This window comes from Neofelis nebulosa, chromosome 2 (assembly GCF_028018385.1).
Source record: "Neofelis nebulosa isolate mNeoNeb1 chromosome 2, mNeoNeb1.pri, whole genome shotgun sequence".
Lineage (NCBI taxonomy): Eukaryota > Metazoa > Chordata > Mammalia > Carnivora > Felidae > Neofelis > Neofelis nebulosa.
In genome coordinates, this window is record NC_080783.1 from 221,458,599 (window position 1) to 221,471,361 (window position 12,763).

Genomic DNA, 12,763 nt, shown 5'->3' on the forward strand with positions numbered 1-12,763 from the left:
GGACAGCCCCGCGGCCACCAGCGCCCCCCCCCCCCCCACACGAGGACAGGAGCCCGGTGGCCGTCAGCCCGCGGTGACGGCCGCTCCGTCCAGGGGCTGGCGCGACGGTGTGCCCGGCGGCCACCCTGGCAGGGAGGACAGCAGCCGGGCGGCCCCCGAGAGGGTCCGGCCAGAACGTCACTGGAGGCCCGCCCACTTCCAAGCCCTCCTCCTTGTTTTCCTTTCCACCCTCCTTCCTCCGGGCGCGGAAACCAGGCCCCCTGTTCCACACTGGGATGTGGTTCAGAGGGGCCGTGAGCTCACGTCTCACCGTCCACAGAGGGGCTGCGGCTGCCACGTGGAGTCCACGGTCAGCCAGAAACACAGCATTCGGCCGGGCGACCTGCCCACCCGGACACACAAGACCCCCTCCCGGTGTCCCCGGCCTGACACATCTCGGGGCAGAGGTGGGGCAGACAGGCCGGGAGCTCGCGCTGAGTCGAGCGTTACCCAACACGTCGCTTTCAAGACACACGTTCAATAATGTAAACTTGTAAGAAGGACACTGCTGATCAAAAATGCCAGAGCCACTTGGGGCACTAGAACCGCTGGTTTTCTTCTTCCCTAAAAATGCTCATAACTCGCTCCTTCCAAACACTCTGAGGCAAACGCTGGTGCAAACAAAACACTCAGGATACAGCGGGAAGCTTTGTGCTTTTATGAAGTTCCGCCGCGAAAGCCACTTTCATGAGCCGTGGAAGCGCCACGAATGTACACCGGTGTGGAAACTGTAACGGAATGTTTTTAAAACAAGCAAATTGGCAGCTCTGGCTGGACGGCCACTCGGAGCCTGCCTGCCTCCCTCCCTTTGAGCGGGAGACCAAGAAACAAGAGGTCGGATCCCTCTGCGGCAGGAGCCCCACAGCCGGCGGGCAGCTGGGGCTTTGGCGGAGGCCCACGCGCTGCCCGAGGAGCCCTCAAAGGTCTCCCGCCACAGGCTCTCAGCAACTCCCGGGCGAGAGCAGGGCCCGGAGGGAGGTGGCAGCAGCCTCCACCTTCCTGCTCTCCCCCTGCGAGTTCACGCCCGGGCTTCAGGCCACAGGAGGCAGTACCACCCTCTATGTGTCCCTGCCCTTGAGGAGTCCCCGGTGGCCTCCAGGGCCTTTGCCCGGCCGACAAGGCGTGCCCTGCCAGGCCCAGCCCTTCCGGGCCACCTGCCCCGGTTTGAGGGATGCCCGGCCGGCGGCGGGTCGTTGCTGATGTCCACAGGTCTGGCTGTCCCCACGCATGGTGATCACATCCCCTGAGCCTCCCTGGATGTGGCATTCACAAGCCCCAGGTGTCCTGAAGAGAGAAAGCACTGAGTGACAGACACAGACCAGGGGACACAGAGATACAGAGGGAACTGAGCCAGCCTGACGGGGACACACCAGCACCAACACTCTGGCTCTCTTGATTCCGGCCCACTTGCCACACGGAAAATATGCCCTAAAATATGTCCGAAAATATGCCCAACTGGACATCCTTCAAATTTGGTTAAAGTCGGCCAAAGTAAGACACACGAAGATGTCCTAGCAGAGGCCAAGGGGCATGAGGGAATGCACAGCAGGCAGGCACACTCACCGAGGGGACAAGACCAAGGGCTGCACGTGGCCCGCATAGGCCTCACTCCACACACAGCTCTGTCCCCTCAAAAGACTAGAACTTACACATGAGGAGCAAAACGACAACAAATTCTATAAGGAAACGCAGGAGAAGATCTTACTAATATGAAGGCGAGAAAAACTCTGAAAACACAAAAGGCAGTAGAAAAAGGAGCAAGTGCACCCGAGTGCATCAAAACAAGCAGGGATGCTCAGCCAGAGGCCACCAGGGAAGCCAAAGAGAATCAGCACACACACGTGGTGAGGCTTCGTGACTTAGGATGCACACACAAGTTCCATAAGTTAACAAAGGAAAAACATGAACAAAAGACAAGAACAGGCATTCCACAGAAGACAGACAGTGAATGAAAATGACCAGAAGCCCCACCTCGTGAGTAATCAGGGAAACCCAAAGGCACCTCGGTATCCTCGATGCCTGAGCGGTGGGCCCAGGTTAATCTCCCACAACCCTGACGTACAGCAACCTAGAAGCTGCTTATTCTCCGAGAGGGGGGGATAACATAGCACCGATATTTGTGGGGAGGAACATTTGCTTCCTCCATGACCTAGCGATTGCATTACTCCTTGATCAAAGCCCAAGAGAAACCGTCGCACACGAGCTGGGGGACATTCAAGCGCGTCTGAAGATGCCCAGGGTCACAGACAAGAGGATGGTAAATGGACGCGGTGAGCGTGCGGCTGCACCACAGAGACCCGACTGGCGGTAACACCTGACTTGAGCCACCCACAGCATGACAGATACATCTTCGAAAATCAAACTACCTAAAAAGTCAATAGAAAATGATATATTGATACACATATCAATATATCAATGGCTTTAGGAAACGGTGCCACTCTTACACAACCACAAAATAGACAAAATCAACAACAAATTGTTTTAGGATCCATAATCACGAGGTGAAATTGTTCTAGTAAGTGAAAGACCAATGCCAAGTTCAGGACAGTGTGGCCTCCGGGCGACAGGTCACGGGGGTGGGTGCGGGTTAAGCTCTATCCTGGCTGGAGGCTATGGGCACAGCAATTTACAATTTCAGACTTGGGAGGAACGGTGCAGACCGCAGGCAGGCCCGGTGCCCCTCTGGTTGACATCGGACGAGTGTGTGGAGCCTTCGTTACCGCCAACGAGCTGCCGCGTCAACTAAGGCACACGCTCTGCCCCACTAACTTTTCCCTGACGCGCTGGTTCTGGCCCAGACAACACCCTCAATCCCACACGGCATGCCGTCCTTCCGCGGACCCGCTGGGGGTGGTGGTTTCTCAGCCGGCCCTGGTTTTCGTGACGACCTTGCTGGCCTTGAGGAGACCTTGCTGGCCTTGAGGAGCGCGGTCAGACTCGGGTGCCCGCCTGGGGGTTTAGCCTGGGGCTTCTCTCACGACTGGATTGGGATTAGCACTTCCTTAACTTCTGAACCAAACTGAGAGCCTTTCCTGGAAAACCCAAATTCCCACAGTGGCAAACACCAAAACGCCCAACGCTTTCGAAGCTGAGTCTTTCCTGGAATGTTCCCCAAGTGCGGGGCCGGACGCAGCTGGATGGAACCCGCTCTGCCCTCCTGAGCCCCTGATCTCAGAGGTGACGATGGAGGCTGTGGGGGCCCAACGGTCCCCTCCCCTCGGAGGCCACGGCCACCGACCTCACGGGCCACCGGCTCGGGCAACGGTCGCGTTCGCAGGTCCTGGGTTTCTGCCCGGAAAGTCACGGCCCTTATTCCCGATCCGAAGTGACAGGCACGGTTCACAAAGGAAGAAAAGAGCACGTGTCCTCGGAGAGCACGTGCGTGCAGAGGCGCGGCTGCTCGGGGGAGAACACGGGCCCCGCGCCCCCACTGCTCGACCACCTCGTCCCCCTGATCCCAGTGCCCGCGGAGCCCGCCCACAGACGCGTGGGGGGCCCGCGCGAGGCACGCGGAGCTCGCCCACAGTCCTGGTGGCTCCCAGGGTCCCGTCTCGGCTGTGCGGTCAGGGCCGAGCTCCGGGCTCGGGGTGTGCCCTCCGGGGCCCGTCCTGGGCGCCGCAGACGTGGCATCGCGGCAAAGCTGGGCCAGCTCCGGGCGGCGCTGGGCCCGCGTGGGCTGCCCCCACCCCCCACCTCAACTCCAACCCTCGGAGGAAGGGCTGCTCGCCTTTGAAATTCTATAATTAGGAGGCTGTGGGGAATTTTAACGAGCTCGGTTTCTATGGCAATCGAGCGTCTGGAGGGCGCCGACGAGAACGGCCGGCCGAGGAGCCGTGAGATACGCCCTGCGCCCGCAGACCCAGGGCATGGCGTGGGGCGTGCCGAATGTCCCGGCCCCTCTCGTCCCCGGGCAGCGGACCGCCGCCCCGCGCGGCGCCTCGGAACCGGGTGCGAGTGGCCGCACCACGTGGCACACGTCAGGGCACAGTGACTGGATGGCCCGATGCCCCCGGGGAGGGGGTCCCACGTTGGTGACGAGGCCCCAAGTGAGGCCGAGGTGGCTTCGGGCCGCGGGGTGGGAAGTGGCGTGAGGTCGACACCGGGGTCTCAGGGCAGAAGGGGCGCTGCTCCGTCAGGGAGAGCGACCTCCCCTGCGCCCCGGCTCTGTGCCCCCGAGGGCGGGGACCGCCGGGCTTGGTCTGTGACACAGAACAGCAATGACAAAGAGCATGTTTTGGGCTAAGACGTCTGAGATGCCCTGGTCACTCGGTCATCCAGGACTGTGTGCAGAGCTGGTGTGAGGGGACGGAGGCGGGGGGCCGGTGGCCCTGCCGGGCCGTTCTCTGCGCCACATCGCCCGGCCAGCATCTGGGCTCACAGGACACTCCCCCCAGGTCACATCCCACTGAAAGGCTCCTACTGCGTCCTTCACGTGACCTTGTGTAATAGCAGCTTGGGGGTTCGGGCGGGATGTCAGCCCGGCTGTGGGGAAACTGTGGGGCTGCTGCACAGTCTGGAAGGTTCTGAGGGACGAACACACGGTCACCGTGCCAGGGGCTGGGGCCGCGGGGTGGGACAGGCACAGGACACAGACCTCGTGCACCTGAGGGGTGTCCCCGATCACAAGGCTGCCTCTCAGCATCTCCTTCCAGCTCGAGGTGTGGGTCAGAGGGTGCTGAGCCGTGGAAGGTCGGCGAGGAACCACAGGGACAGACGTGGCCATGGGAAAGGTCTTGGGACCACACAGCCGGAAACCACGTGATGAGGGAGGCGAGTGGCCTTCTCGGGTCACGTGAGCCGCAGTCCTTGTCCCCGCGGAAAGTGTCGTACCTGCCTGGCTTCTACCTGCACGGCAGGGGCCACCTCTTCCCCACAAGGATGCAGCACAGGACACAGCCTTGTGACAACAACACCACGAAAGGTCTAGGTAAGTACACGGAAAACACAGGTGCTTGACTGGCCCACACGGGAGCGAAGCCGCTGCCCGCATCTCCTCATCCCTGCAAGCAGTCGGCACCCTCGGGGGGCACTAGGGACACACACAAAGAGGACAGAAGACTATCCTCCTGGAGCTGGCGGCAAATGATGATAAACACCATGAATATTTAAACCAGGGGACGAGGGGACGCGGAGGGGACAGCTGGGCAGTGACGTGCCATGGGGGGCGGCCCAGTAATCATGGGGTCAGCCCTCAGGACAGGTACCCGGACGTGCCCCGGGGCAAGGCTTCCTGGCCCATGGTGTGTGTGAGGCACTTGTCATCGTAAGTCCTGGGTGCCCTCGCTGGGAGCACACGGGCACGGGGCCACCCCAAACCTTGTCATTGTGCAGGCGGGGAAGGGCGCTGACGAAAACAGAGCAGGGCGACCCCCAGTGATGTCCTGGGTCCCGGGCAGTCACATGACCGAAATGGCCCGACCAGGCTGCCGAGAGGGACTCCCCTTCCCGGGGCAGGAGCACCAGGCCGGGTCACCACTGGCTGGGTGGACATGACAGGGACAGCAGACAGCATCCACACGCCAGGAGGCCACAGGAGGCAGGAGTGAGCCGGGTTCGACCGGGCCCACGCGGGCACCCCCCGCTCTGGGCACCGCCCCCCCCTTCCGAGCAACCCGCGGCCACACCCGCTGGCAGACCCTGGTTTTAAAGCTTAAATTGTGTGAGGGCCGCACAGCAGAGCCTCTCCAGCAGGGGGAGTGGGGACGCACTCGGGCTGGGCCGCCAGCATCTGCCAGCATGACATCCCTGCCACCCCCTCTCCCCATGGCCAGGCCAGCAGGGCAGAGAAAGCCGGGTCACCGAGGAGGGGACGGGGAGGCGCTGCCGTGTCAGTGGCCGGGGCAGGGGACGCAAAGCGCTCCTCCTCCAGAGGGAAAGGCGCCGCGGACAGACGCAAGCGACCGGGACACGCAGGACGCCCGCTTCGGAACCGATCTCTGATTGGCTCTAAGGACCCAGCGAGGTGCACGCACGTCAACCACGGTGATGGAGCACCCATGGGGGCGCAACCCCTTTACCGCCGGGAGGACAGGGTCGCGGGCCGCCGAGGGGTCCTCACAGCCGCCCTTCCTCACCGAACACCATCCACGTCCGTGAAGAAGACCAATCCTAAGAGGTGTTTTGAGCGAGAGGAGTTATAACAGTTCAACTTTCGAATAATTTTATCACAAATATCTTAATGTTTGGTGGTACAAATCAGCGTTTAATGAAACAGCTGACCGGGGGTCCCTGGGTGGTTCAGTCAGTTAAGCGTCCGACTTCGGCTCAGGTCATGATCTCATAGTCCGTTGAGTTCGAGCCCCGCATCGGGCTCTGTGCTGACAGCTCAGAGCCCGGAGCCTGCTTCAGATTCTGTGTCTCCCCCTCGCTCTGCCCTGCCTCTGTTCGTGCTCTCTCTCTCAAAAATAAAAAAAATAAAAATAAAAAAAGAAATGGCTGAGCGAAATTTCTGAAAGAGTCTATGGAAAGATGTATACCAACTTCCAAGTAACCTACTGCAAATACACTCATGCGGAATGCAACTCTTCCCTGCGTGGGGGTTTTCCTCTGTGGATTCACTTTTACAAGCTGCTCACAGCTGCCCGGCGCCCCCATGGCTGCAGCAGGACCAGCCGCCCCTCCCACGACACCTCCCACGACACGGGAGGCAGAGCCAGGCTCACCAGGGAAGCGGCAGCTCCAACCAGGAGAACGGGCACCGCGGACGGGCACCTGAGTCCAATCCTGCCTCCAAAATCAAACCACGACAGCAGGAAAAGCACCATGGAAAGTGCCAGGGCCTCACAGTCAGACACATGAGCAGATGAGACGATGCCAGGAGGAGCGCTGTGTCACCAGGGCCACCTTGTGTCCTCAGGTTTTTTTTTTTTCAGTGTTTATTTATTTTGAGAGAGAGTACGGGGGTGGAGGGGCGGAGGGGAGGGCGGGGAGAATCCCAAGCAGGCTCCGCACCGTCAGCGTGGAGCTCTAACTCACGAACCATTAAGATCCTGACCTGAGCTGAAATCCAGAATCAGACGCTTAACCGACTGATCCCCCCAGGCGCCCTGTCAGGCTGCTTGGTGAGTCCTTGGAGGCCAAACAGAAAGGCCTGCAGCTCCTGGGCAGCCATCAGGAGACAGAAGCCGGGGCTCAGCGTGCCCAGGAAAACCCAAGCCTAAGGAAGGGGCGCAGCCAGCCTGGACTCCTGTGACACAACACCAGAGACGAGGAGGGGGTGGGGAGCAGCCAACAGTGACTCTCGGTCTGGAGGGTGGAGGTCTGGGCAGGATCAAGGCGCAGGTGCGGCGGTCCCCGAGAGGCCTCCTCCTGGCCCGAGGATGTTCTCGCTGTGTGTTCACAGCAGAGACAGCTGTTGGGCTCTCAGAAGGGCAATGACCCCATCATAAGCGCCCCGCCCCGTGACCTCAACTATCACCTCCCCGAGACCTCATTTCCAAACACCATCGCGTTAGGGGTTAGGGCTTCCGTATAGTTTGCGGGGACACATTCGGTCCCTGACATTCTGCCCCAGTCCCCCCAAGTCTGTGTTCTTCTCACATGCAAAGTATACTCGTGCCACCCCACCGACCTCAGGCCTCAACTCATCCCAGCATCAGTTCTTGCCGTCCACGGACTCGTCTCCATGAGGCACAGGTGAGACTCTAGGTACGATTCACCCGGAGACAAGACTCCCGTCCAGCTGGGGACCTGTGACTCCAAAACAAGACGTGTGCTTCCAAAATACAATGTGGGGACGGGCCTGGGATGGCCGTTCCCGCTCCAAAAGGGAGAGACAGGAAGGAAGGAAAAGGTGCTGGGGCCCGAGCGCGCCCACAACTTAGCAAGGCAAGTCCCATTAGATCTTAAGGCTGGAGAATAAGCCCTTCTGGGCCGATGCTTTGCCCTCAGGCCCACCGGGGTGGCATCGTGGCTCTGCCCTGCGAGGCCCCCTCGAGACCCTGCAAAGAAGGGAGCCTGCAACCAGCCTGCAACCAACCTTCGGGGCATCCAGTGGTTCCCGAGCTGCACAAGTTCAAGGCCAGAGGCCAAGAGGCCAAGCAACAAGCAGCTGCTAAAAGAAAAAAACAAAACCCAAAAGACAGCCCAGGTAGACATTTTGGCCGGCTCTTGGTACTGGGGAGACAAGAGCTGGAGACTGGGGTTCTGCTAACCCCCGGACCTTCTGGGTTGACATTACTGAGAGACATATATGCAAAAGGGGCAATGGGCCAGCCTGAGCTGAATCAAGGTGATTTGCCCAAACTCCGTCTGCCAAAATAAAATTTAATTATCTCATGAGGAAAATAACATCATTCAGAGTGCCTACCTAGTTTTTCAAACACAATATCTGATATTCAACCAAAAATTACCAGGCAGGCCAAGAAAGAGAAGCATACTGAATAGTCTACAGAAATAGACTCAGGTGATTCAGACATTCAAATGTATTTAAAAAGATTAGATGAGAGAATTTCACCATCAAATGAGACCCAGAGAAAAAGAAGCCCTAAAAAATCCTAGGATTTCAGAAATTTAAAAGCAAAAAAGAGTAATTGATGTTAATAATTCAGGAGAAAGATTTAAAAGCAGATTATACCAAATAAGACACATCAGCAGAGAATATCCAGATTGAAGCACAGAAGGTAAAGAAAACCAGGATGGGAAAAAAAAAATATACAGAAAAGAGCATAAGAGACAAATGGGATATAGTGAAAAAATGTGGGTATGCAGTCCTGAGGGAAGAAGGCGGAGTGAATGGGGCAGCAGTTGAAAAGATACTGGCTGACATTTTCCAAAAAGACAAAAGACATTATACCCTAGATCCAAAAAGCTCTATAACCTCAGTTGGGATAAATTCAATACTTCCCTCTCGTTCACAGGGCTGCTGAAATAGAAGAACAAAGACCACTTTAAAAGCAGCCAGGAAGAAAAAGAGAGAGAAAGAGAGAGAGAAGCATCACCTTCAAGGGAACAAGACTGACAGGTGACTTCCCGAAAGAAACAACGTACTCAAAGTGCTGGGAGACCCCTGACTGCCACACTCGTGCACCCAGTGGGAAACAGCCCTCCAAAATGAACGCAAAACACATCTTCGCACAAACAAAACCAACTAATTATCAGCAAATCTGTGCTAACAGAAATACTAAAAGGGATATTTCAAACAGAAGAAAAATGGTCTCAGACATAAACATGATCAGGCAGGAAGAAATCAAGCACATCAGAAGGTTATAGAAACAGGTAAAACTGAATGAGCACCATTTAAAACAATTATTAATGGGGTGCCTGGGTGGCTCAGTCGGTGAAGCGTCCAACTTCGGCTCAGGTCATGATCTCATGGATTGTGAGTTCGAGCCCTGCATTGGGCCCTGTGCTGACAGCTCAGAGACTGGAGCCTGCTTCGGATTCTGTGTCTCCCTCTCTCTCTGTCCCTCCCCCACTCGCACTCTCTGTCTCTCAAAAATGACTAAACGTTAAAAAAAATTTAAAACAATTATTAATGATGATTTCTGGGGTTTAAAATATATGTGATATCCACATGCATGACAATAATAGCATAGAAATTGATAGGGGTTAAATATAACTGAAGTGTTCTAAGGTTCTTGCCTTACCTGGGAAATAGTACAAGTATTTAATTTAAGGTACATTCCAAGAACATGTTTTGTAATTTCTAAGGCAGCCAGAATATTTAAAAAATGTATTTTTTGAAGTATTTCTAAACAAAGCTAATAAAGGGGGGAGAGTTTGGAATACTAACACTTGACTGAACCTAGGGCAGGCAAGAAAGGAAGGTGAAAAAGAAACAGATGGGTAGGTTGTAAAATGAATAGTAAGGTGGCAGATTTAAACTGTAACATTTCAGTATCACATTAAATGTAATTGGACTAAATGCTTCAATTAAAAGACATGGACTGTCAGCCTACACTAAAAGCAACTTCTGCTAGTACAACCTGTTGTCAAAATATGATACAGAAGAGTTGAAAGTAAAAGGACACCATGTAAACACTATGTTCTCCTCCCCCTTGGCATATACAAGTGCTAGTATAGTTATGTTGATGTTGGACAAAGCAAACTCGCAGGCTAACGGTATTTTTCATCTTAAAAATTTAAAGATGGTGAAAGTATCAATCCGAAAAGCAGATATCATGATCCTAAATTTGTATGCACCCAATATGACACAAAACACATGATGAAAAACTCACAAAATTAAAAAGAGAAAGACAAACCCAATAATTTAATAATATCTATAGATATTAAAGATATTTTAAAACATAATAAAGCTATGAACTTTCAATAAATCTTTAGACATTTCGAAGTCCTTCAAAACATGACTAAAGATGAGAGAAGAAATACAAAATTTCAATATTTGATTTCTATTTTAAAAATTAAACAGCTTTTAAAACTTTCCCACAAAGAAGACTCCAGGTTCATAGAGCTTTACTGGTGAATCCTTCCAAATAATTAAGTTAGGACTAATATCATTTTACGTAAAATGTGCGTAAGAATTAAAAAAAAAAAAAAAAACATTTAATTTTATAAGGCCAAACTACCTCGGTGTTAAATTCTGATGATAACGTTACAAAAAAGGAGAATAATAGGCCAGTCTCTGTCACAAATAAGGTTGCAAAAACACCAAACAAAATGTTAGCAAAGTGAATCCAGCAAACTATAGAAAAGGTAAGCATCACAATCAAACGGATCGCATAAAGGAAGTGCAGGGGTGGGTGACGTTCAAGTCAATCAGTTAATTTGCCTTATTAATAGAAAAAAAGAGAAAAGTATGTCAAGAGACAAAGGAAGCATTTGATAAAATCCAACACAATTCGGGACAAAAACTCGACTAGGAATAAGATGGAACCGCTTTAATTTGATGGTGGGGATTTTCAGGAGGAAAAAAATCCCTTCACAAACATCCTTAATGGTGAAATTTTGCAAGCTTTCCCCAGATCAGGAGCAAGAGGCTGCTGGTTGTCACCACTTCTGTTCCACATCGTTTGGAAAGGTAAACACGGCCAGTGCCAGAAGGCAACAGGTGCAGGGTTGGGGAGATGGAAATAAAAGTTATTCCCTGACAGAATGATTGTCTAGGAAATCGAAAGGTGTCTGCAGATGAAGTGCCAGCATTAATGTGTGAATTTATCATATTCACAAGGTTGCTGGACAAAAAGTCAACGTGAAGCAACTAACTGCATTTCTCAATACATTTCTATCAACAAATAAGTTTTATGGAGAACTATAAAAGTAACATCACTTAACATGAAGTTAAATACCAGTGAAGTGCTCTACAAACAACGTGCAGGGCTGCTGGACAAAAGGCTATAAAATGTTACCGAGAGAACGTGAAGACCGCACAAGTATATGCTCAGGGGTTGGAAGCCTCAATATTGTAGAGATGACAGTTCTCCCGTGTTGATCTATAAATTCAATGCAATCCAAACTGAAACCAACCAACCAACCAACCAACCAACCAACCAACCAAACAGCCTCACTGGGTTTTGGGAATTTATAAGCCAATTGTAAAATCTGTATTGAAATTGAGAAGGCAGAGAGGAACCAGGAAAATCTTGAAGGAAAACAAAATCAGAGGACTTACAACGCACGATATGAATGGTTATCATCAAGCTGAATTAAACCAGTGTGATGTTGGTATACGAGATCAATGGGACAGAAGGCCAGAAACAGGTCACCACACACAGTCACCTAATTTATGACAAGGGTGCCACTGAAATGTGGTGGGAGACAGACGGGCTTCTCAAGAAATGGTCCTGGTTCAACTGGTTGGTTACCAGCAAGGATGCAAACGACCCCTACCTCACACCACACACACCAAGCTCACTCACAGGAGTCACAGGAGTCACGAAAGCTTGCAATCGTGGCATGAGAGAGCGTGTTCAGGTCCTTGGGGCAAAGAGGCATTTCTTCAACACACTACCAAAAGCACTAACTGTGACATAAGAGTCCATTTTCTGTTCATTGAAAGAATGAAGACACAAACCGCTGGGCGTGGGAGCAAATTCGTGGTAATCAAAGACCTCACAACCAGAATACACGCAGTGACCCTACAGATCAATAAAAAGGACGCACACCCCAACTGGGTTGTTTTTAAACACCCCAATTTTGGGGCACCTGGGTGGCGCAGTCGGTTAAGCGTCCGACTTCAGCCAGGTCACGATCTCACGGTCCGTGAGTTCGAGCCCCGCGTCAGGCTCTGGGCTGACGGCTCGGAGCCTGGAGCCTGGAGCCTGTTTCCGATTCTGTGTCTCCCTCTCTCTCTGTCCCTCCCCCGTTCATGCTCTGTCTCTCTCTGTCCCAAAAATAAATAAACGTTGAAAAAAAAAATTTTTAAACACCCCAATTTTGAAAGTACGCAGAAGACGTGGGCAGGCACGTCACAAAAGCGGGTCCTGAGGGAAGTCCAGAAGTATGCGGGAAGAGGCGATGAGGAATGCAAACCGAGACCAGAATTTCATTTCATTTTACATCGGCTCCGCTGGCACACCGGAAGAGCTTGGCGACACCCCCACGTGCTGGACACCCCCCGAAAGCCTGAAGGGGTGCGATGAATTCACACTCATCACAGGGGTGGGCTGGTGCACACGTCCTAAACCCCTGCACTCTCCAGAGTGACAGAGGGAGGGTCTTTTGTACACTAAGGAGAGGACTCGGTAGCTTCAGAGAGAGTGAGGCGTGACTGGAGGGCTGGGACCCCACACCCAGCCTCTGGGGAGGGGAGAGGGGCTGCAGGCTG

At 53.5% G+C, this 12,763-nt stretch overlaps 1 protein-coding gene across 1 annotated transcript in view; it reads right to left on the reverse strand.

Annotated features, from left to right (window-relative positions):
- Positions 1–12,763, reverse strand: part of PRKCZ (protein kinase C zeta) — an 80,209-nt gene that overhangs the window by 33,406 nt on the left and 34,040 nt on the right. The gene's annotated exons all lie outside the window — the stretch shown is intronic.